We start from the raw sequence: 22,235 nt of genomic DNA, 5'->3' as shown, positions 1-22,235 counted from the left end.
AAAATGCATTTTCCTATCACACCAGAAATTGTTATTACTTTCAGATGTCTTGAGGGTCACCAGCTACCCCAATTATAATCCCCAAAATGCTATTTTACCAAACGCATGATGTTTTATGAAGATTTAACAAGAAGGATGAAGTTACATAGACCAAGAGGGGAAAAAAAAAAAAAAAAAAAAAAAAAAACACCTCTTTGCTTTTAATCCAATTAAATGAAATCCAATTAGCAGTGTTTAACATGGTCCCTACAATGATGAGCTAAATTCTTCATTCCCAGAATGAAAATAGCTGTAGTTTACTTCCTTGTTTGAGGGTAATAATTATTTTAGGTGGTAGGAGCTGGAAAACAATAATTCTATATACATTAAATAGGCAGAGATCCGTACAGAATTATAAACTACTTAAGATGAATATATTCTGCTACTTAGTTAAAGAGAGTAACAAAATGGGAAGCCAAGGAGAGCTGGCATGGTCTAGGACCATAACAGAGCAGGGGTCATTGTGCAACATTCTAGTCTCTGATGGATTCTTGAAGAGCAGAGCAAGCTCAGGCAAATCATCTCACTTCCCTGAACTTGGCCAAACTGGGTGTTTGTTACATGGCTTACTTAATATAAATGAGTGGGGCTAGAGAGGGATAATAGAATAGAAATACTTAGAAAGGTAAAAATGTTTTACTTGAGACTGTCGGCGTATGGAAAAGAGTATGGATTTTACAATTAATATAGACCTGCACTCAAAAACACTCTAATGAGTAAAAGTGGGCAACATGACTTAATTTCCTCGAATCTCTTTCTAAATACAAAGGGTAATAATATATACTTCAAAGAACTAGTTGAAAACGAATGAGAGAACATATGAAACATTTTGATTGATTCTTTAGTATTTCTTAACGTCACTTTTATGAACTTCCTAGTTATAAACTTACATATATCATAATGAAATATTTTACCACTTACTGTATACATGCCTATGTATGAAAGCACTGTTTGTTTGTTTGTTTGTTTCCCTCTAATGAGCCAAAAGGATTATTGCCAGTGGTTAGCTCTTTCCATTCTCTACAAGGGTAGCATGGCATTTAAGACAATGATACCTCACAGGTGGCAAACTAAGACATAGAAGAATATGATTAAATTAAAAATATGATTAGAAAGCATCAAATAAAGATAGTTTTTAATCTATTCAAAAAGGATTCATCTTATTCTATTTCTTAAAAAGATATATATAGTAAGAGATGATAAAAAACACAAAATATACTTTATTTGCTATTATTTCTGTTATGCCGCTAAAACACAGATACAATTATCTTGGTAAACAAACAAAACAAAACAAAGCACATAGAGGAAATGGAGATACTTGACATCTAAAACACAGACTTAGTTTTAGGAGACGTGACAAGAGCAGCTTTGTGTTGGATATGATGGATTTGGGCAAAAGGTATTCTTCTCTTTTAAGGACAATTGACTTTTGAACAGAAGGAAAGAATTGGCATTTTGCCAAATCTCACTAGTACAGACTTGGAGTTAACACTCTAAAGAATATGAAGAAGAGGCAGATTTTGAGACACATTCAACTTCCAATTGATCTGGCCATGAAAGAAGGTATTCCCTCCATTCTCAAAATTGCCCTTTAAGTCAAGAGAGCATTTTAATACACGATGGTGAAAAAAGACTTAACAAATCTCATTCTGTCATGGGGGGATAGCACCCCAGTGGTGATGCAGAGCAGTCAAAAAGGGGAAAATATTTTGGAAAAAATAGTGAGGGGAAGACAGTCTTCATGGGCTTGAGGCTTGTGCATTAGGCTCCTTAGCTAGAATGACACCACCTTTGGTTTCATTTTCTGCTTCTGCCATCTAGAAATTCTTAGCAATTTTTGAATAAGAGGCCTCACATTATCATTTTGTACCCCACTCTTCAAATATGTAACCAGTCCTGGGGGAAGACAGACAAATTCCATGACATTTGTCCCTACATGTGGTTGACATCTCTCTGAGGATTGAGCCTATCGCTTGGAGACTGTTGCTCTGACAGAAGCAGTCAGTAGACCTGTCCTCAGCAAAAATGCAAGATAATGTTTATGTCCAGCTCTATCTCATCTTCTTGCACCATTTCTTGCCTTGGTGGTCATCTTCTTAGGTACTTATTTTTCTCTTGCAAGCAACAAAATATGCTCCCCCACCTCCCCCAGAACATCATCTGAAATCAGAGCTCTGTATTATTTTGTGATTCTAAGTCAACACTTCATCTCTTCTCAAGGCATTTCTACTTCAGGCCTTCCTCTAATGTGTTCATTTTCCCTCCTCTCTGTAAAAGGAATTTCTGGCATCTCTGATTTGTCAAGAACATCTCTGATTTTAGATAGAGGCTCTTGCTCAAATTCTTAGAACTGCAGTTGGGAGACAACAGTTTATTTAATACCACCGCCTCCCTGCCCTCCACTAGAAAGATGTGACTTTTCTGACAACATTATCCTGTTCTAAAAAAAAGAAAGAAAGAAAGGGAAAGAAAAGAAAAGAAAAAAAGAAAGAAAGAAAAGAAAAGAAAGAAAAAAAAGAAAAGAAAAGAAAAGAAAAGAAAAGAAAAGAAAGAAAAGAAAAGAAAAGAAAAGAAAAGAAAGAAAAGAAAAGAAAAGAAAAGAAAGAAAAGAAAAGAAAAGAAAAGAAAAGAAAAGAAAAAAGGAAAAGAAAAGAAAAGAAAAGAAAAGAAAAGAAAAGAAAAGAAAAGAAAAGAAAAGAAAGGTTTACTTGAGGCCTATCTATTTCATAGGGCTGCTAGGAGTTAAATAACAGCCATGAAGCTCTCTCCTCTCCCATTGCTTAATAATCATGATTAATGACTGCAACACAGTGCTCTTCAGCCATTTTTGGACAACCAGAGATCAGAAACTCAGATCAGAAATTTTGTATCCGTGAAGACCTGCAGCCACTTCCAGGCACTCACATCACACAGGAAATACTGACAGAGAGAAAAAGTGATCTCTTATTAGGCACACTCCAAAGCCCTTGCCTCCAAGATTTTTCCATTTGCAAATGTCATTTGTCTTAGTCTTTCCTCAGCCAGACAAGGATAATGATGTGAATTCAGTGTTGGTGAAAAGGAATTTTAGGTCTAGAGCTTGAGGAACGAGGCCTCCCTACTCATCTCCAGAAGAATTATGGCAGGGGGCATAGAGAAAGCAGGCTTCCCCCACTAACCTATCCCTTTCCCCACTCTTGCCTGGGAGGAATCATAGGCAAGGAAAGAACAGCAAGAGGGAAAGGATGGCAAGGAGCCTCCCAGCCTGCAATGGCTGACCTTTCAGTGGGGTTGGCCAACAAAGATGCCAATTAGTCGTAAGTGTAGCAGGGACAAACAGGGGAGGAACTCATTTGAAATTAGCAAGGAAAACACCCCCAAGAGTCATATCAAAATTGATGATGCTGGTCTACTGATCCACAGAGGGGTGACAAAGTTGGCTCTGAACTACACTGGGAGTATTGACTCATGGTTGATATTGTGGTTATTTAATAATTATATATTTAAAAGGCATCAATCATTCAAAAACAAAAATCTCATGTACATATATAATAAGAAGTAAGAAAGGAAGGAAGGCAGGCAGGGCAGCCAGCTGGCACGGGGGCTGTATACTGGACCAGTATAATCTACATAAATAGACCAGCAACTTTTAAATATTAGTGTGCATCAGAATTAACTGGAGAGCTTCAAAAACACAAGTTGCTAGGGCCCACCCACAGAGTTTCTGATTCTGTAGGTCCAAGGAGGAGTCTGAGAATTTGCTTTTCTAACAAGTTCCCAGATAATGCTGAAGCTACTGGTCCAGGCATCACACTCTAAGGACCACTACTCTAAATCTTCCTAGGAGAGAAACTATTCTATAGTGTACTGAGGACATAGGGTTGTGCTGATGGCAAGCCAATTAGTCTTTTTTAGTGTCTCAGTTGACATCAATCCATAATGTATGAAACATTTTACTTGCTTTTATATAATTTGCAGGTGAGGTATAAAATACATCCTAAGACTCATTTACGATATTTAAGATGCTGGATTGATATTCCATATTTTAGCTGGCACATATAAAGGAATGCAAATCAAAGACAAAACAGATGTGAAGCTTGTTCAAAAAAGCTTGAAAAAGGCCAAACACCAGGCAGAGGTAAGAGCACAGATCAAGGGAGGTAGGTTTTGTTCCCAGCTCCTTCCATCTTTAACTGGCCTTAGATCTTGGGCCTATTATTGAATAGAGGAAGAACTCTGTTTTCTCATCTCAAAAATGGGGAGGCCAAAATAAAAGACTTAAGTCCCTTCCACATGTACCATTCTAACCTAGGTTACCAGGTAGTCATTGGACTCGTTTTTCAAATAGTTAGTTCTTTCCTAAAACTAGAGTGATCAGATACTATTTTGTACCATAAATGTAATTTAGAAAAGATTGACCTTGCAAAATATGTCCCTTAACTATGATCCTGGAAACACTGAACATTGGTAGAGATGAGCAGTACTGTGAAGTTGCTTTGCATCTATGCTTTAGGTTTATAAAGTGACTCCACCATTACATCAGCCCTTGGTTGTGTGCAGCTACATCTAACATCAGAACACACAGTAAAATATACAACATAATTTTCCTGGCATATTTCTAAGATGTGGATCACTCAAGCTATGCAGTGGCCGTTTCTCTAATAGGAAAAACAGTTTTGATTGACTGGGAGAACTTTCCCACATTTTTTTATCAGCTAATTCTGGGACGATATGCTGGATTGCTAGAAGTTAATACTGTGATCACAATGTTTTCATTAAGTTATAAACATCTCTGTAAATGTCCCTCAATTTTAGAATTGTAAGCATGTCACAATAAAATTACAGTGATCGCACTTTCAAAAACACAGTTTCAGATTTTCTAAAGCTATGCTTTAACACATCAAATAGTGTTAGAAGGCTAGGGAAAGGAAGAAGGTACATGGAATCTGATCTTAATTTCTTTCTAATTATTTAAATCTGGATTTGGCCAAAAGGATCATGATCATACTACTTTTTCTTCTCTTAAGACTGAACAACCCAAAGGCAAAGTAGACAGCATCAAGCCTGGGTTTGAATATCTTTATTAGTAGTTATCAGCCTGTTAGTGTTCATCTGAGTTTACCTTTGGCAATTTGCTAAACTTTCTGAGCTTCAGTTTCCTCCTCATAGAGGGACTAATAACTTCCTTGTAGAATTACATGAGGAGATGCATATAAAGTCACTCCCATGATACCCAACACATGGTAGCTGATTAATAAATTATAGAAGTGGTTATGCTTCTTAGAAGGGCTCAGCCTTCCTAGAAGGCAGTCCTCTAGTCTAGTACTAAAATCCCTGCCATCCAGGATGGTCGGGCCCTCAAGCTGTGAACACAACTTCACAAGCTGGCTGTGCCTTTCTTCATGTAGAACTACATATGAAAAATCAGTATTGGCATGTCAGCAGACCTCAATATTCTGTTTCATTTTGATACCTGCATTACAGTTTTATGTGAAGGATGACTTTTGGTAAGTGTGATGCCTTGCTAACAAACATAAGTGCTATATTTTATTTTGGATCAGAAAGCATCTTTGAGCAAAATAGGTTATACATGCCCACAAAAGTATATAGACTCTTAAGCCTGAGAAAATTAACAGAAAGCCTGTTTCAAACTGTGCTTACCACACAAAACATGAAGAAAATGTCAAAATATTTTTTCTTACTTGTTTGAGCACTATTTTTAGATGATTTTTGAATAGAGAACACATATTTGTTAAAGACACTGAATTCATACCAGATGGAGGCTTCACTATGAAGTTATGGGATGCAAAAAGATCTGGTTTTCCTTTGTTAAGAAAAACCAGAAAGCCTGGTCAGCTGAAAAATCAAGGTTATCCAAGCCCAGGCTTAAGAACCTCCATGAATATTTTATAATAATTTTTAATACATTTAGAACACAGCTCCCTTCAAAAATAAAGCAGAATAAAAAAACAAAATCAAAGAGGAGGCAGAAGGAGGCGGGAGGAAGGAAGGGAGGAGTTGAGAGGAAGGAGAGGAGAGCCTGTAGGGAGAAGAGAGGAGGAGGGAGAGAAGGGGTGAGGATGAGAGAGGGGAGAAGGAAGGTTAGGAAGGAGTGGAGGGAGGGGGAGGAGGGCTAAAGAGGGAGGAGGAAGGAGAGAAGGGAAGAAGGGAAGGAGGGAGAGGTCTTCACATAGTTCACAAATGTACTTTTTTGGTCTCTTTTTACTCCATTTAAACTCTTCCCCGTGAAAATGCATCTCCCCGTGGAGCTGAGTTGGGTGGCTGCACGGCTTTGGCTTTGGAATGCTCACACTTCAGACGTGACAGACGTTGTACAATGAATGGGCAGTCCCAGAGTTACGAGTTTCTCCCACATACCAAATACATTAAGTAGCAGTGGAGTGCTTGGAAGAGCCTTGGCACTGGGCCACTCTGTAACAGGAACTTGCTTGGCAAAGAGCAGCTTTAAGCACATTTGCTATGTGCATATTTGTAGCAATTTCTTTCCCTTTTAGCCTCTTGAAACTGACATGGGTGGCCAGTTTTTTGAGGATGTCCACCACTGAACAACATGCAAAAGCCAGACCTTCTAGAATTTGCTACAGAGGCTCTGTCCACAATATCTACAGATTCTTTCCCTGATCATGCCAACATGCATTATATGGATACCTACCACATGAGATCCTCCTCTGTGGTGAACTGAGACTTAAAATACTGTATTAACATTTATTACTGGAGATTAAATCAAAACCAAGAAGGAGGTAACTATTGTCTGCTCTATCACAAAACTGGCAAAATCAGATATGTTAGGCTTTTGTGGGAAGCACCTACAGCACTGATCAAGCAGTCTAATTGTAGCAGTTAACCATTAAAAAAATGTCAAACATAACTAAGAAGCAGATTTATTTTCCAGTTTGTTAACAGCAAAAAAGGCAGACCTGCAGTCAGGAGGATAATGCTTGCTATTAAAACGTAACTGATGAATGCTACAAAAAGAGTATTTGTCATCAAACAATACTTCCATTGTAAAACAATTCCAACCTATGCATGAAAGATTCCAAACGCTAGTACAGCATTCAATTTGATACTGGAGTTTTATCATATTATTTCATGCGAAGAAGAATTATATACTCAATCTGTCTGACAGCTTTGCATATAAAGAACAGTTTCTGCATGACAAATGTGGTGAGCTTATTAAGTTACCAATATACTGCCAAGCCATATTGTCTCAGCGACAGCAGACCCAAAATATTTTCAAATGATTTTTTAAAAGGGCAATGCAGAGAAAGCTTGAACAGCCACATGTTCTGACTTTAATAAAAGTCACAACTGCAGGAACATTACCTTATATCTAATTAGAACAAATCATCCATAAGCCTCATTTAGCCCATATTTAGTCTGTCACAGACTTTTATTTTTTGAGATAGTTGGAAATATTAGTTTTTGATTTATTATCTGCTATCTCACAGCTGCAAAAACAACAACAAAAGCAAACCACTATTAAAGTATATGTAAAAACAGACTGCTTTTTCTTTCTTAAAAATATAGAGACAGGAGCGTCTTTACAAACTTTCTTGTATGATGGGTAGAAACAAACTGCTAAGTAATGCAAAAGATGACTTTAAGAAAATATTTCATCAAAATTAGAAATAGAAAGTAATTCCAAGCAGACTAGCCTCCTCATTTTCTCATGAGCTTGAAGACATCATTACTTTCAATCATGGAGTGAATGAAAACCACTAAATTATATTTGCATTGCAAACAGGAATTGTGAAAAGCTTGGATCATAATCATGTTAATAAAAACAAAAGGATATGAAACAACTGGGACTCTAGTATTATTGTCATTAACAAGGACACTGTGAAGGACCACTTGCTAGATGTCTGGTACTATGTTCCACGTTTTTGACCTAATTGTTCTTATTCTCATTTTCATAGTAACTCCTAATATAGTCCCATTGCACAGATGAGGAAAATAAGACACAGAAGTATACAACTTGCTCAAGGTCATGGGGCTAGATACAAATCAGGTCTATCTGATTAAGCACTAAGCTCTTGACTGCCCTTTTATCATATTTCCTTGCTCTACTAGATTGGGGGTAGTTTCCTCACATAAATAAAAACTAAGTAGAGTTGTCAGATGATCCTCTGACAAGCTGTCAGTTATGTCAAAAATCATAGCCTAGTCACACTGAAACAACAAAGGCAACTTTGTCTCTCTGTACTTATTTGATAACTATGTGATGGAGACATGACTTGGTCACCTGCATCACTCTTTGTGGAATATTTCAAGACAAACTCACACCATTTACAGGAGAAACTGACAACAGAAAACAAACTATTGCAAAATTGCCTTAACTGTAGCTTCATTACAAATTTAAGAGTTAAGATTTCCAATAAATTGAAAGTAGTTTTGTTTGGTTTGATTGCTCTCTCTCCAGTACAGTCTAGAGTTAAAGAAGAATGAATGCATGAAGCACAATTTTTTTATGTATATTTTCTATGTAGCCCCATGACTTCTTTAAGTCACTTACCCTGTGCTAAATGTTACATGTGATGATGCTGTATTCTATTGCCACTGCTTCCTAAATGGTCAGAAAACCTTAAAAGTGTCCTGGATGCCAATAGCCACTGACTACCTTACCTTCAATCCCAAGAATAAAGGAAATAATCTACCAGGTAGTGTCATTCCATGATAGGCACAGACAACTGATTTAAAGATAGACTAAGTAGCAGTTTTGGCGTTTACCAAGACTGTTTTCCTTCTTTTTTCTTGGATACAAAAGTAGTACGTGCAAATATTACTATACACATAGATTATATCCTCATACATATATAATTTTTCAAAGATTTTATTTTGATAGACTGCGCACGCACACATGCACTCATGCGTGTGTGGGGGGGAGGGGCAGAGGGAGAGGAAGAGAGAAAATCTTAAGCAGATTCTGAACTGAAAGTGGAGCCCAACATGGGGCTCACCCCCATCTCACAACCCTGAGACCGTGGCTTGACCTGAAATCAAGAGCTGGACTCTTAACCAACTGAGCCACTCAGGCACCCTCACATATACTAATTTAAGAGGATAAAAACCAATAGGAAAAAACAAAACAAAGAGTACACAGTCATTGAGTAAAAGGTTAGGTTCTCCAGTTACTAAAATGTTTCAATATTTATTTCTTGTTACTGAAAATTTTCTATATTTTAGAGAATAGTTGAGAAAATAATAACAAACAAAATCATATACTAGTCTACAAGGGTATGAAGTCATCCTAGAACAATGTCATTATTTAATTATACTTTGAATTCTCATTTCAAAGTCAGCCTGCTAATGATTGCAGGAACATGCAACATAAATACAACGTCCTTATTTATTTTTCAGTATTATCAATTATGTATTTGGAAAATAGATTTTTGTACTCCTAAGAAATAGGGTATCAGATTCATCTCATCTTTGTTTTATTTATTCAGTATTAATTGGAAAAAACATATATGGAGCACCAATTATGTGCAGGGCATACATACAAAGAGGGTATATAACTGGCTGTTTTAGATATTCATTTAAAACATTTAGAACTGAAGAAGACAACACCACCGCAACGAGTGTGCTCTTCTCATTTCAGTCATAGCTTCTGGAACATTCATGACAAGTCAAGTTGTCATTGCTGTCCCTAAGCTAATTAGACATTGCATTCAGGTCAGCTTTCATTCTTGGAAAGATATTAACTTCCCAAATAAAGTATGTTTCTTGGTTAATATCCCTAAAGTATTTAAGACACACAAACAAAGTAGACTAGAACACATGTTCTATTTCTGGATAAAGATGCAAGGGAAAGAGCAAAGGTAGTTGAGAGGATGATCATGACTAGTTCTTGTTTTGTCCCCAAATGTAACATTCTCTTCCTACCTTGCCATTGGTCCTTGGTTATTCTGATATTTACTGGTAGGAGATAAAAAAAATTTTATTGAACTTAAAAGAGATAAATCAGACCATGGTTCTAGAGCTGAGTTGAATAAACTAAAATAAAAGTGGTTAATCAAAGCGAACTGACCATAAGTACTTTACTACAAACATAGATATACGTAAGTCCTTTTAGCAGTTAGAAGAAAGGGAGCAACCACTGGAGAGCTCTGGAGAAGAAGACACCACTCAAGCTGCTTGTCAGGGGTTCTGATAACCAAGTATTCACCCAAGGAACTCACAGTTCAGTTTGAGAGACAAATTCTGTAATTAGAGGCAAGAAGCAATATATGCCAGATGCTCATGAACAAGCTGCTTTCAGAAGGAACATGAGAGAGATGTAGCACTTGAGGAAAACACCAAAAAAAAAAAAAAAAAAAAAAAAGGAGGGGGAGCCATTCGGGGTTTGACTACCAAGTAAGCTCTGTAATTTCAAAAGACTGAAAGCAATATTATGGAAAAGCTCCTTTCAATCTTGGAACAACTGTTGTGATTTCCAAGGGCAGATCAGATGTTTATCATGAGAAAAGCATCTTTGGAAATCAGGTCAGTTAACCACATAAGGCTGAGGACTCTGCCTGCTAAATTTGAGGTAGATCACCGAACAAGGACTGGTATCTCGAGTTTGATTCCCTACAAGCGAAGTCCAAGATAAAGATGGGCAAAATTTATTAAAGAAGTGTTCCCAGAATAAATTGGTAAGGACTTCGGTTGGGGGAGTGGGAGTGGGAAAGAAGAACATAACAGAAATGGGGAAAAAGCTAAGCAAGAGTACTTTTTCTAGTGAAGTGCTATAGAGAGTAGCTTCAGTTTGATCCCACTGGGGAACTACAGACTGCAAGTTACATGTTAGAGTTTGTCCCAACCGAAGGCAAAGGAGCTGGGCTTTCATATACACCAGAGAAGACATGAACTCTTAGGCACCTCAGCACTCCACCAGCCCAAGGGCAACCCTCTGAAGAAAGTCCCAAGTTCTTGCCAGCACACACAAAGCATCCGAAGGCTGGGTAATGGGAGCTCAGAAATGGTGAAAGGAAGTCAAGGAGGTTAGAGTGCCAACGATGGTAGTGCCCAGACTAATGAAAAATGGATGAGGATGCTCCTCGTCTAATCCTCATACCTCATTTTTTTCTGGGTCAATTCCTGGACCACACCCTCCTAGGACAGGTCCAGCCAATGCTCTTGTCCCCACACTAGCAAAAACATGCCAAGATAGCCCCCAAATCTGTGCATTAGTCGAATGCTACAATTAGAGCACGTATGAAGGGAAGAACACTACTGGCTGTGAAATTCATATGTCTGCAAAGCAATTTCATCCCAGTGGCACAAGCAATTCAATCACCACCCTGGTGCTGCAGATTTAATAGCTTAATTTTCTATGGACTGACAACGTCCATCCTAACAAGCCCCTTGCGGAATGCCTCAGGACAAGGCTGCGCAACACATCATTTGGTGCTGTGTGCTTACATAATTATTCCTCCTCTAGAAGCATTTCACAGGGTGGGCAGCGAAGAATGAGTTAGCAGGGGGAACTTAGGCACTGCTTCAATATTTAGAGAACATAAGGTATTATTATAGGATTAATAAGCAAGGCTAGTTCAGCAATAGGGAAGGCTGCCAAGGGAGGCTGTGGAATTGCTATCACTGGAGATAATGAAGGCTGAGAATAGATACCCACCCAGAATGGATTTTATAGACAATAAAAATCTATCCCACTATTCTAGAAAAGGGGATGCACTATGTGTTTCACTGTAGGTCTCTTCCAGCCCAAATGATTTCATAAATTAGATAAAGCAGTTTAGTTTAAAATATTACTTATTAAGCATTACTTATTCCAAAGTGTATTCAGTACAGGGGTGGTTGAATGCAGAAGCTATTGAGTGACAAACATAACTGGAATTATAAACCATACTGGCACCTATAAACAGACGCCCACTCTGAAAACAGGACAATGAGAATCCAGGAAGGCAGATTTTTACAGTGGCGAAATAGAGACCAAAATACCACATAGCAGTATACTTGAATGTCAGGTATTTGGGTCCCAAATAAGCAACAGCTGTAAGTGTTAAGTCCATGTTTTGTTCAAATGCTGCTTGATGTCTATGGCATGGAGACATTGATCTCTGAATGCCTAGTCCATTCCGATGATAGTGTCTAGAGATGTCATCAAGGATAATATGAATTTCACAAAAATTAGAATACTTGCAAAGGTGAATATTTCTAGAAGTTGGAGGAATGAATGCGTTTTTCAAGTATCCTGTGAATATGACAAGGGGTTCAAATTTTCCAGGTCCAATCATGGTTTCTTTACGTCAGGAATAAAATTTTAAAATTTCCATGATATAGCAGAGGACCAGTTCATCAATCAGATGCTGGGCCTGTGATTAATTAGGCATGATGCCTGCTCAAGGAATGGCACACTGAAACACTTAATTTTCTTGGAATTAGTGAATTGAGACAATGATAAATCTGCCTAGACAATACTATGCAGTGGCCTTTGGACAAAGATATGGCAGAGGATAAGAATCTTCTCTCAACCTTGTCCAGTTTTCTACAATACTATTCAGTGAATCAACCCTTAATACATTATTTCTTTTGGTTTCTTTTTTTCTTTTCCCCCCTTTTTGTTTGATTCTAAGTCTTTTCATAAATATTCTTGGTGGGGAGCTAGTTCTGTGGCTTTCACTGTATATACATTGGACACACACTGACTATAGAATCTGCTGTGATTTTTAAATTTTACATTCTGATATTAGAGAAACATTGTAAATTACTGGGACCTCTTAACCACCTGCCCTTCCAAATTTTAATTATACTAGGAGCTCTAGAGAATTGTATATACATTTTAAAGCCCATATGCTTACACTTGTATATGGTTCATGAAGAGTGGTTATTTATGGCTATGTCCTGAAACCAGAAAGAGTTCTCTTCAAAAACCTAGAGAAATTTTAATTGAACTATAAATGGAAAATACATAATATGTTGTGGAATTAGAAACCAAAAACACCTATGTTACCTATATACTGGCAGTGAATAATTTGCTTTTCAGAATAATATAATAATATTTGTTTGAATTTTAGAAAATTGATAAAATCATGACCTACTATACATTTAATAAAGATATCTAGAATGCGGGATCCCTGGGTGGCGCAGCGGTTTGGCGCCTGCCTTTGGCCCAGGGCGCAATCCTGGAGACCCGGGATCGGATCCCACATCAGGCTCCCGGTGCATGGAGCCTGCTTCTCCCTCTGCCTGTGTCTCTGCCTCTCTCTCTCTCTCTCTGTGTGTGACTGTCATAAGTAAATAAAAAATTAAAAAAAAAAAAGATATCTAGAATGCTAAACTCTAGCTGAAAATGAGTATTTCAGGATCTGAAAGGTCTTGCATTTTTAAAAAAGCATTTATTCAGTATCTTTTATATGCAAAACACTGTATTGGGAACTGATGATTCAGTAGTAAGTTGAAAACTATCCTCAGCTTGATGGGGCTTTTGTATTAGTGAGGAATGAAGAAGAATCAAATTATCATGTAAAGAAATGTGAACTTGAAATTGTGACAAGGAAGCAGTGCTCTAAGCACCTACAAAGGAGGATCTGATCCAGCCAAGGAGGACAGGGAAGGCTAGTATGAAGAAAGGAAGGCTAAATTGAGATAAGAAAGACAAACAGAAGCTAACATTGTGGAGAAGGGAGAGAATACTTTTTAGACCATGGAGCATTAGCTGCCAACAAACTTACCTAGAGGTTTGGGGAAATAAGGACATTTTCCAGAGTTCTTAAGTCATTAACTATTGTGTGGGATCTATGGAAAATAACAGATCAACACTAATTCTGGCATGAAGAATTGAGTGCTGGGAACAGTGGAATTTAAAAGGAATTGTATAATACTAAATATATTTTTGTTGTCGTTTAACTTTATAAGCTTTAAATTTTCGTTTCAGTTTATATACATCTGTGATAAACGGAGATCTAGCACATCTAATAAAATAATTACCACTTCATCATTTTTAAAGACTTTTCATTTCAACCTTCAGTTATGCGCACTGTCACATACTCCTGGCTTCAATGGGAAATTTGCTCATTTTCTAAATCTAATGGACAACAGCCCAAGATTTTATAGTATGACTAAACCATCCAAATGTGCTACATCATTTGAATGGGGTGCACTCTTTGCAAAGAGTTGAAGGGCATTGCACTGTATGGGGCCATTAGCAATACGTACTGATGTTATAATAGACTAAAGCAGAGTAGGTCCCACTAAGTTAGCGCACTGCTAAATGATGCCATTTTCTTCTTTTCTTTGGTCATGAATAATCATTTATTGATAAAAGAAGAAGGAAAACACCCAACAACTAAGATGCAAGGACTGATATTGTGTTCTCTCATCCTCTAAAAAGCACTCCAAAGTGATGAATAACAGTTCTTTGGTGCTAATTGGTTCTGCTTCTCTGGAGAATGCTGGCTAATACAGGATGAATTCACTCAGGAGTAACGTGATCCAAACTGCCTTGTAGAAAGATAAATCTGGTGTCAATGAGGATGTTAGACCCAAAAGGAAAGCCTAGAACTCAGAGTGACTTCTCAGAAGAATATTATAATCCCAGTAGTAAATTATGAAGGCTTAATCCACAGCTACGTGCAAAGTTAATAAAGCTTGGATGGAAAGGTAATTCAAGAATAGAATTGTCACACCTCATGGTACCACCCAGGTGGCCTAGGTAAATGAATGAAAGCAGACTCCAAGGGTTTCAACAGCACAGAAGACAAATATAATAATACATTAAAGGCATAATAGCTCAGGCAAACTGGTAATGGAATTTTGATGCCTTAATTAAGGTAAACATTCTATTAAGATATATTAAATTGACAATATTTGGGGTTTTTTATTGTTGTTGTTCATGAAAATGATAATTTTACATGGTGTAAACCATAAACAAATAATCTATGAGAATACCCATGAGTTTGGACCAATGGACTCAGTTGTTTCAATTCTTTGTCCTTTTTTTTAACACTTAGTACATCAGTAGTTTTATTTCACTTGAATCTTTTTTTTAAAGATTTCATTTATTATTATTCTCTCCCTTCTCCACAATGTCTCTAAGAGATAGAGACAGAGGCAGAGACATAGGCAAAGGGAGAAGCAGGATTCTCACAGGGAGCTCGATGCAGGACTTGATCCCAGAACCCCAAGATCATACCCTCAGCTGAAGGCAGACACTCAACCATTGAACTACCCAGGCATCCCCATCTGAATCTTACTTTGACTTTTGAGGATGATATTATTATATGTATTTATTTATTTTTTTAAGATTTTATTTATTTATCCACAAGAGAAACACACACAGAGAGAGAGAAGAGAGAGAGAGAGGCAGAGACACAGGCAGAGGGAGAAGCAGGCTCTATGCAGGGAGCCTGACGTGGCACTCGATCCCGGATCTCCAGGATCATGCCCTGGGCCGAAGGCAGTGCTAAACCACTGAGCCATCCGGGCTGCCCCTATTTAATTTTTTGAATAGATAATATATTACCATTTTTTTAAATTTAATATATGAAGAGCTATGACCATGAATCTCTTCTCACTATTTCTCAGCCCACTCATCCCCTGAAACCCATGAGCAACTTCCTGTGTTTCCTATACACACTGGTGTTTACTAGTTACAATAAAAAGAAAAAAAGACTCTTATCCCCTCCCTATGCACACGCCACTTTTTTCCCCCACAAATTGGGGGGAAAAGTACACTATAAAGTACAAATTGTTCAGCACTTTGTTCTTTTCCACCTAACAAAATGTCTTGGAGATATTTCCAAAATAATACATAGAGTGCTTCCCAATTATTGTCTGTAGCTGCATAACATTCCATTATATGAACATGCCATAGTTTATTCAACATGTCTCTACTAATAGACATTTGAGTTGTTCACAAATTGCTGCTATTACAAGCAATGCTAAATTCATAATTATTGGCACGTACCCTTTCACCTGTGTGCAGAGGATCTAGATGTGTAGGATAAATTCTCATAAGTTGGGATGCAGCTTTCATAACAGAAAAGAATGAAAGTAGAAGAAAAATAATAACAGAGATTAAAAAAAAAAGAAGGAGGAGGAAATAATGGAAACACGGCAAGCAGGCAGACTAGGACAGGAAAAGAAGGAAGGAATGAGAAATGAGGAAAAGCAGAGAATAAAAGAATGAAGAGAGGGAAAAGCTCTTGACCTCTGCAAGATCATGTGAGGGAAGTGATTAAACTGTAGTGCAGGGGTGGGGGGCGTCATGAGAGGCACGTGGGGAAATGCAGGGAGCACTACAATGCTGGCCAAACATAACAAGGAAGTGACTCTTCCTGTCCAAACAATCCTACCTACTACAGTGACACAGGAGAGATAAGTTCCGAGGCTAAAAATACAGCACACAGAGGCAGAGATCTCTGCACAGAGCCCAGGACGTGGCCATTCCAGGTGATCTAGCAAGTGAGCCACAGAGGGAAGCCACGTGTCTTGAAAAAGAACCAACTATGTATAAAGAGCTGGTCCTTGAAGCAAATGTAAACTGTATCAGTCAAAACCATGCATCATCTATAAATAGTTAAAAGGCCTTAACTATGAGAAGCTCACAAGAGTGCTGAAAAATGAAAAGGGGCAAATAAGGAATTCAAGAAGGAAAGAAGAATCTAGACGAGACCAAAATGCTCTGCTACAGGGACAGATGGTCACACCTGGGTCCCTGCTGAGGAAAAGGAAAGGTTAAAAAAAAAAAAAAAAAGAAAAGAGAAGGAAAGGAAAGGTTGAAATCAGTGTTCATGACTTACTTTTCAGAAGTGCATTTAAGTACACCACATAGCAAAATCTGTTATTCCCACTCCAACGAGTTTTCTTGCCCCCCCCCTTTTTTTGATTTTACTTATTTATTCATGAGAGACACAGAGAGAGGCAGAGATATAGGTAGAGGGAGAAACAGGCTCCCTGTGGGGAGGCTGATGTGGAAACTTGATCCCAGGACCCCGGGATAAGGACCTGAGCCTTAGATAGATGCTCAACTCCGAGCTACCCAGGCATCCCTATTTTTGTCCTCTTAATGAAGTCCAGAGTTAAAAATAAAAACAAAAATTTAAAAATAGAAAAACAAAAAGTAAAAAATAAATTTAAAAAAATAAAAATTTAAAAACTAAATTGTGAAATATAGTGATCTATCTTGCAGTGAATTTATTTCCACACAGAGTGGACAAATCCAAGGAAACAGACCCCATTTCAGAACCCTGTTTGAACAACGGTAATATATGGCTGGTTGTGCTTTTTTTTTTTTTTTAAGATTTTATTTATTTATTCATGAGAGACACAGAGAGAGAGAGAGAGAGAGGCAGAGACACAGGCAGAAGGAGAAGCAGGCTCCATGCACGGAGCCCGATGTGGGAATCAATCCTGGGTCTCCAGGATCATGCCCCGGGCTGAAAGCGGCACTAAACCGCTGAGTCACCCAGGGATCCCCTAGTTGCACTATCTTACTGGCTTCACTATTATTTTCCAAAAATGCCTGCAATTGCATAATGCCCGAAAGAGCTTATTTTACACCTGAAATTATTGCTAGACTTAAGTGCAAGTCATGGGGGGAAATGATTTTTTTTAAAATAAGGGGGGGTGTGTGAATGATATTAAGAGATATTAAATAGGTGATTTTTAAAATTTCAGCTAGAACTCCTCCACCTAAGACAAGGCACACATTTCAGAACAGAAGGGAGGAAGAAAGGAGCCAAGAATACAACAGATATGTTACATATGGCCTATGACTTTTGTTTCTTTCTATTGCTAATTTTACATGGTATACTGGAGCTAAACATGCATTTTAGGTCATGTAGAGATCAGATACTACACTTGATCTTAACCAAGAGGCCAAGAAGTGATTAGGTCATGTAAAGATCAGGATATTGTAAGTCATATAGGAGACTCAAATCTCAGCATTTTCCAACTTCCACTTACCTAGTCACAAGTTGAAAATTATCAACACTGCTTTGTCCCAAAATTCAAAAGATTAAAGGAAAAATATGAGTTTGTGTACAGCTTTGGTTTCTGATTTAGGTTCTGTGTTGTTGTTTCTTTTTACTATGATAATAATAGATAATTCTGCAGCTACTATAAATTCTATCATGTTATGTGCTCCTGTTACAAAAATCAACTTTGTATGAGATTAAGTATATTTCTATTTTTATTTAGGAAAAATAATTTAGATATAAACTAGACTTCTCTCATAGTGATAATCACTGATGTGTGTAAGACATTTGATATTAAGGCAGCAGCCTCACAAATGGAGATTTTACAAGGGACATTCTCATTCTATCTGAGCCTCCTTCTTTCTCAAATTGCTGTTAACATTACAAACACCGTCTTCTGCTCAGTTCTAAAGGATGAGACTAGAATTTGATGTTCTCCATGGTGATGCCAAGTCCAGCTCTTGGCACGTTGTGTGCTCTCAATGAACACCCATTAGGCAAATAAATGACTTCTAGCAAGAAGCGTCAAAAGCATAATCTTCAAACAATGGGCTGCTCCAGAGTTCTAAGCATCCCCATGAATTCTCTACCCTATTCATTTAATGGCAAAGGGGTGCTACTGTAGCTAAAGAGCTTATGGCAATCATTTATAAACCCTATCTGTGGTTTGGCATTTAAGTACCTTCTAATGCTCACAGAAATTAACTCCAAGGAGCTATCTACAAATCTTTTGCAAATAGTGGGGTTTCCTTACATGACATATTTTCTAAGATGGAAAACCACTAGCTGGAGTATGGCCATTGTTTCTTTCACATGTGAGAAAATTATTGGCATGGCAACTGACTTGATCTAAACTAGGTAGTTCAAGAGAATTGTAGTCAAGAATACCAAGACTAAGATTTTCTATTCATAAAGTGAACTCCTTATATATACCAGATCTATCTGAATGTTAAAGAATGAACTTCGTGATCATGTCTATGACATATAAGACTTTCATTAGATAATAATGGTTCCAGAATATTACTGCTTTTTAAGTCATCCAAAGTTATTATAGCTTTGTTAGAATTCATATATGTTTATGTAAATAAGGGATATTTCTGAGTAAATAAAAGCAAATAAATAGAAAACATTTTCACTAGATTAGAAACCTTTTAACTTCTTGTATCAGTGATTTGTTTTGTTTTAAAGATTTTATTTATTTATTCATGAGAGACACAGAGAGAGAGGCAGAGGCACAGGCAGAGAGAAAAGCAGGCTCCATGCAGGGAGCCCAATGCAGGATTCGATCCCAGGACTTCAGCATCATGTCCTAGGCTGAAGGCAGACAACGGCTGAGCCACCCAGGCATCCTTCGTATCAGTGATTTCTATGATGTCTGCTTCTCTCTGTACAGATACAGTAAATGTTGGTTGACCCATAAAAGGAAGGAGGTAAGAAAAAAGGAAATGAAGACAATAGAAAAGAGAAAAGAACCCTTCACAGAGGTAGTATCCTGTAGAAAATTCTATAAAACTCTAACATAGTGCCTGAAGATATCACTGTTAATTATTTTTCCACTTTTTAATCATGTGTTCCTGGGCACTCTTGTCATTATAGCCACTACTGTAATCTTTTATAGTGTCTAATTTCTAAAAATCAATAAAATGAAAATAAAACAATGTATTAAGCAGCTTTTCTTTTTAAAAGGAAAACACTTAGAACCACTAAATGTTACTAAGTAAAGAAGCATAGCAGTCAGAAGGGACAGACACGTGACAGGCTTCAGTGGCTGTAGCCCTAAGCTGAACACTTCTAGCTGGCTTGGTGGCTTTGACCTTTATAAATGTATAAATTGCTTTCATTTTGAGTCATGTAACTGATTATTTGTATCCACGATGGAATGCTAGTTGAAAGGCAGGAAGCATATGGAACACTGATGTTGAAATAACAATTTGTGTTCATCTTATATAACACATCAAGATGACTCTAACATTTCATAGACAAACGTAAGAAGAAAAAAAATGCATGTTGACATATTTCCAATTTGGGTCTTCACTTAAAAGGGATAAAAAGCTATGTACATCAGCAACACGTAACAAGTAGAGAAAGCTCATAATCTGAAATTCATACCTTATCTTATCACTTAGAAATAACTTACGAAAATTATAAAGTTTAGCCACACAAAAGACACTGTAATCTGAAATTTTCTTGTGGTCAATTTATTATTATTTTTATATTTTTTCCATATACATTCCTTAAAAATTTAACTTTGAGGTAAATGACGGATATATCATTTGTTAAATGGGAAACAGTAAAAATCTCTCATTATTATATTTCATTATACACCAGATAATAATGTAAAAATAATTATTTTCAATTCCTAAGGAAGTTCTTAGGATCATATATCTCAATGAAAAGGGCAATTATATCATAAAAGTTTGGGGAACGTTTGATACAAAATAAAAAATACTGAATGCAAAGGGACTATTTGGAGGCTATTTAGGTTGTAAATGAAGGAAGAGCTCTAGGGAGTTCTGTATTTAGGTTCCTTCCCCATGACATGAATAGATCCTTTAGTATCAGAGATGGCTAAGTCTTTTAAATACTAACTCAATCTATACCTCAAAACTTCCTGGTACTGCAGCTCAGGAGACAAAGCTCAAAGACTTTCCCAAGATCTTGGAAATAAAGAGCACCGAGACAAGATCCATATTCTATCCTCTCTGACTTCAAAATCTATTCTTTTCAATATGCCATATTCTATTTATCTCATCTTTCTGTGAAAGGGTATCTTAATCTGGTATTTCAGTATCTCTTAGTAGCTACCCATTAAAAAAATACTGCACTTATTCAAACTCGTAATTCATAAGTAAAAACAATATCCTTTCTCCAATGCATTTCTGATAACTCCAAGTTGCCTGAATAGCTAATCATGGCATTACTAATAAGTAGCTAACATAACATAGAAATCAACCTAGTAGTAAATGTTTCTTTTAAAAACATTTCTCTGTAAGTGAATAAAGTTCTCCCTGATTATTATTTCCAGGAATTAAGCATCTTCAAGTGATGCATGGTCTATCTCCAAATTTTTCTCTGTGACAGCATAAATGCTTCCATTTATACACCTTAGAATGTTTCTAAGAAGGAAGATTATCCAGTTTATTAAACAATGAATGGCTCCTTTCACCTTTGGAGAGAACTTTTTTTTTTTTTTTAATGAAATTCCCTGAGACTGTTTATATGCGAGGAGTTTGATTTTTAAGAGTTAAAATAAAACCAGGCATTCTGAATCTTTCAGAGGATTCGATTTATAAAACCCTCCCATTTTGTAGAACCTCTGCCCCTTCCCAACCAGGTAACTGTGGCCTCACCTAAAAGTTACCCAGCATACTGTGCAGAGGTGATCTAGATAGACATGAGAAAGCACAACCCATGGACTTACAGGAAAGGTCTGGATGAAATAAGCCTGTTGCCTCCTTTTACATAGTAGAGACAGAAAGTTCAGAAAGGCTGAGTGACTTAAGTACAATCTCAAAGACTGTCCTGGTCAATACCAGGTTTAAAAACTGAAATCTAAAAAAAAATAAAAAATAAAAAAATAAAAAAAACCCTGAAATCTGAGGCTCCAGTATCTCAAAAAGAGATTTTATTTTTAATTTTTATTTTTACCATGTGCTTGCCAGAATATTAATGCAGAGGACAGGGTTTTATGGGGAGAGGGCATTAACTGACTGAGTCATCACCTCCTCTACCTCCCTGACAGCATCTCTACCTCTTTCCACACATAGTGGAACTATTATAAGTCAAAGGAAAAGTGGTCATAAGAACTAAACAGGACTGAGCAGGCTCCCAAACTCAAGACAGAAAATGCAAATGAAATGAAATAAAGAAGATAACCTCTTAGCAGTTCGTATATGAATTCTATTCAAGGAGAGAGGCCTGCCTTGTACTTTGAGGGCATTCCCCAAGCCCCATGGAATCCCCTGAAAGAAGCAAGGGAAGAGTTGTGTGGCTGTGCGTCATGGAGTCAGCATGATGTCAGAATGCAATGGACAGGCTGGGTGAGTCCCCCCTTAACCTCCACCACTTTGTTCCGAATTATGGTGCCACATTCTCAGCTTAGCTTCTCAATCTTTTGGGATCTGGCCTCTGGCTTTACCCTTTACTTCCACACCTACCACTTACCCCTCAGCTCCCTTCAAGCCATGTTGAAATATTTGTCCTTACTCAAATACCTGGTGCTGGTTCACGTCTCCTTGGCTTTTTACAGGTTACAATGCTATCTCATTGCTTCTTTAA

General features: G+C 37.3%; 1 protein-coding gene and 1 pseudogene across 21 annotated transcripts in view; both read right to left on the bottom strand.

Annotated features, from left to right (window-relative positions):
- Positions 1-22,235, bottom strand: part of RBMS3 (RNA binding motif single stranded interacting protein 3) — a 1,278,684-nt gene that overhangs the window by 622,786 nt on the left and 633,663 nt on the right. The gene's annotated exons all lie outside the window — the stretch shown is intronic.
- LOC144294416 (U2 spliceosomal RNA) lies at positions 17,784-17,871 on the bottom strand (annotated as a pseudogene).

The sequence above is a fragment of the Canis aureus genome, chromosome 22 (genome assembly GCF_053574225.1).
Source record: "Canis aureus isolate CA01 chromosome 22, VMU_Caureus_v.1.0, whole genome shotgun sequence".
Taxonomy (NCBI): Eukaryota; Metazoa; Chordata; class Mammalia; order Carnivora; family Canidae; genus Canis; species Canis aureus.
Note: the sequence above shows the minus strand (reverse complement) of the source record. Positions and strands in the feature narration are given on the sequence as shown.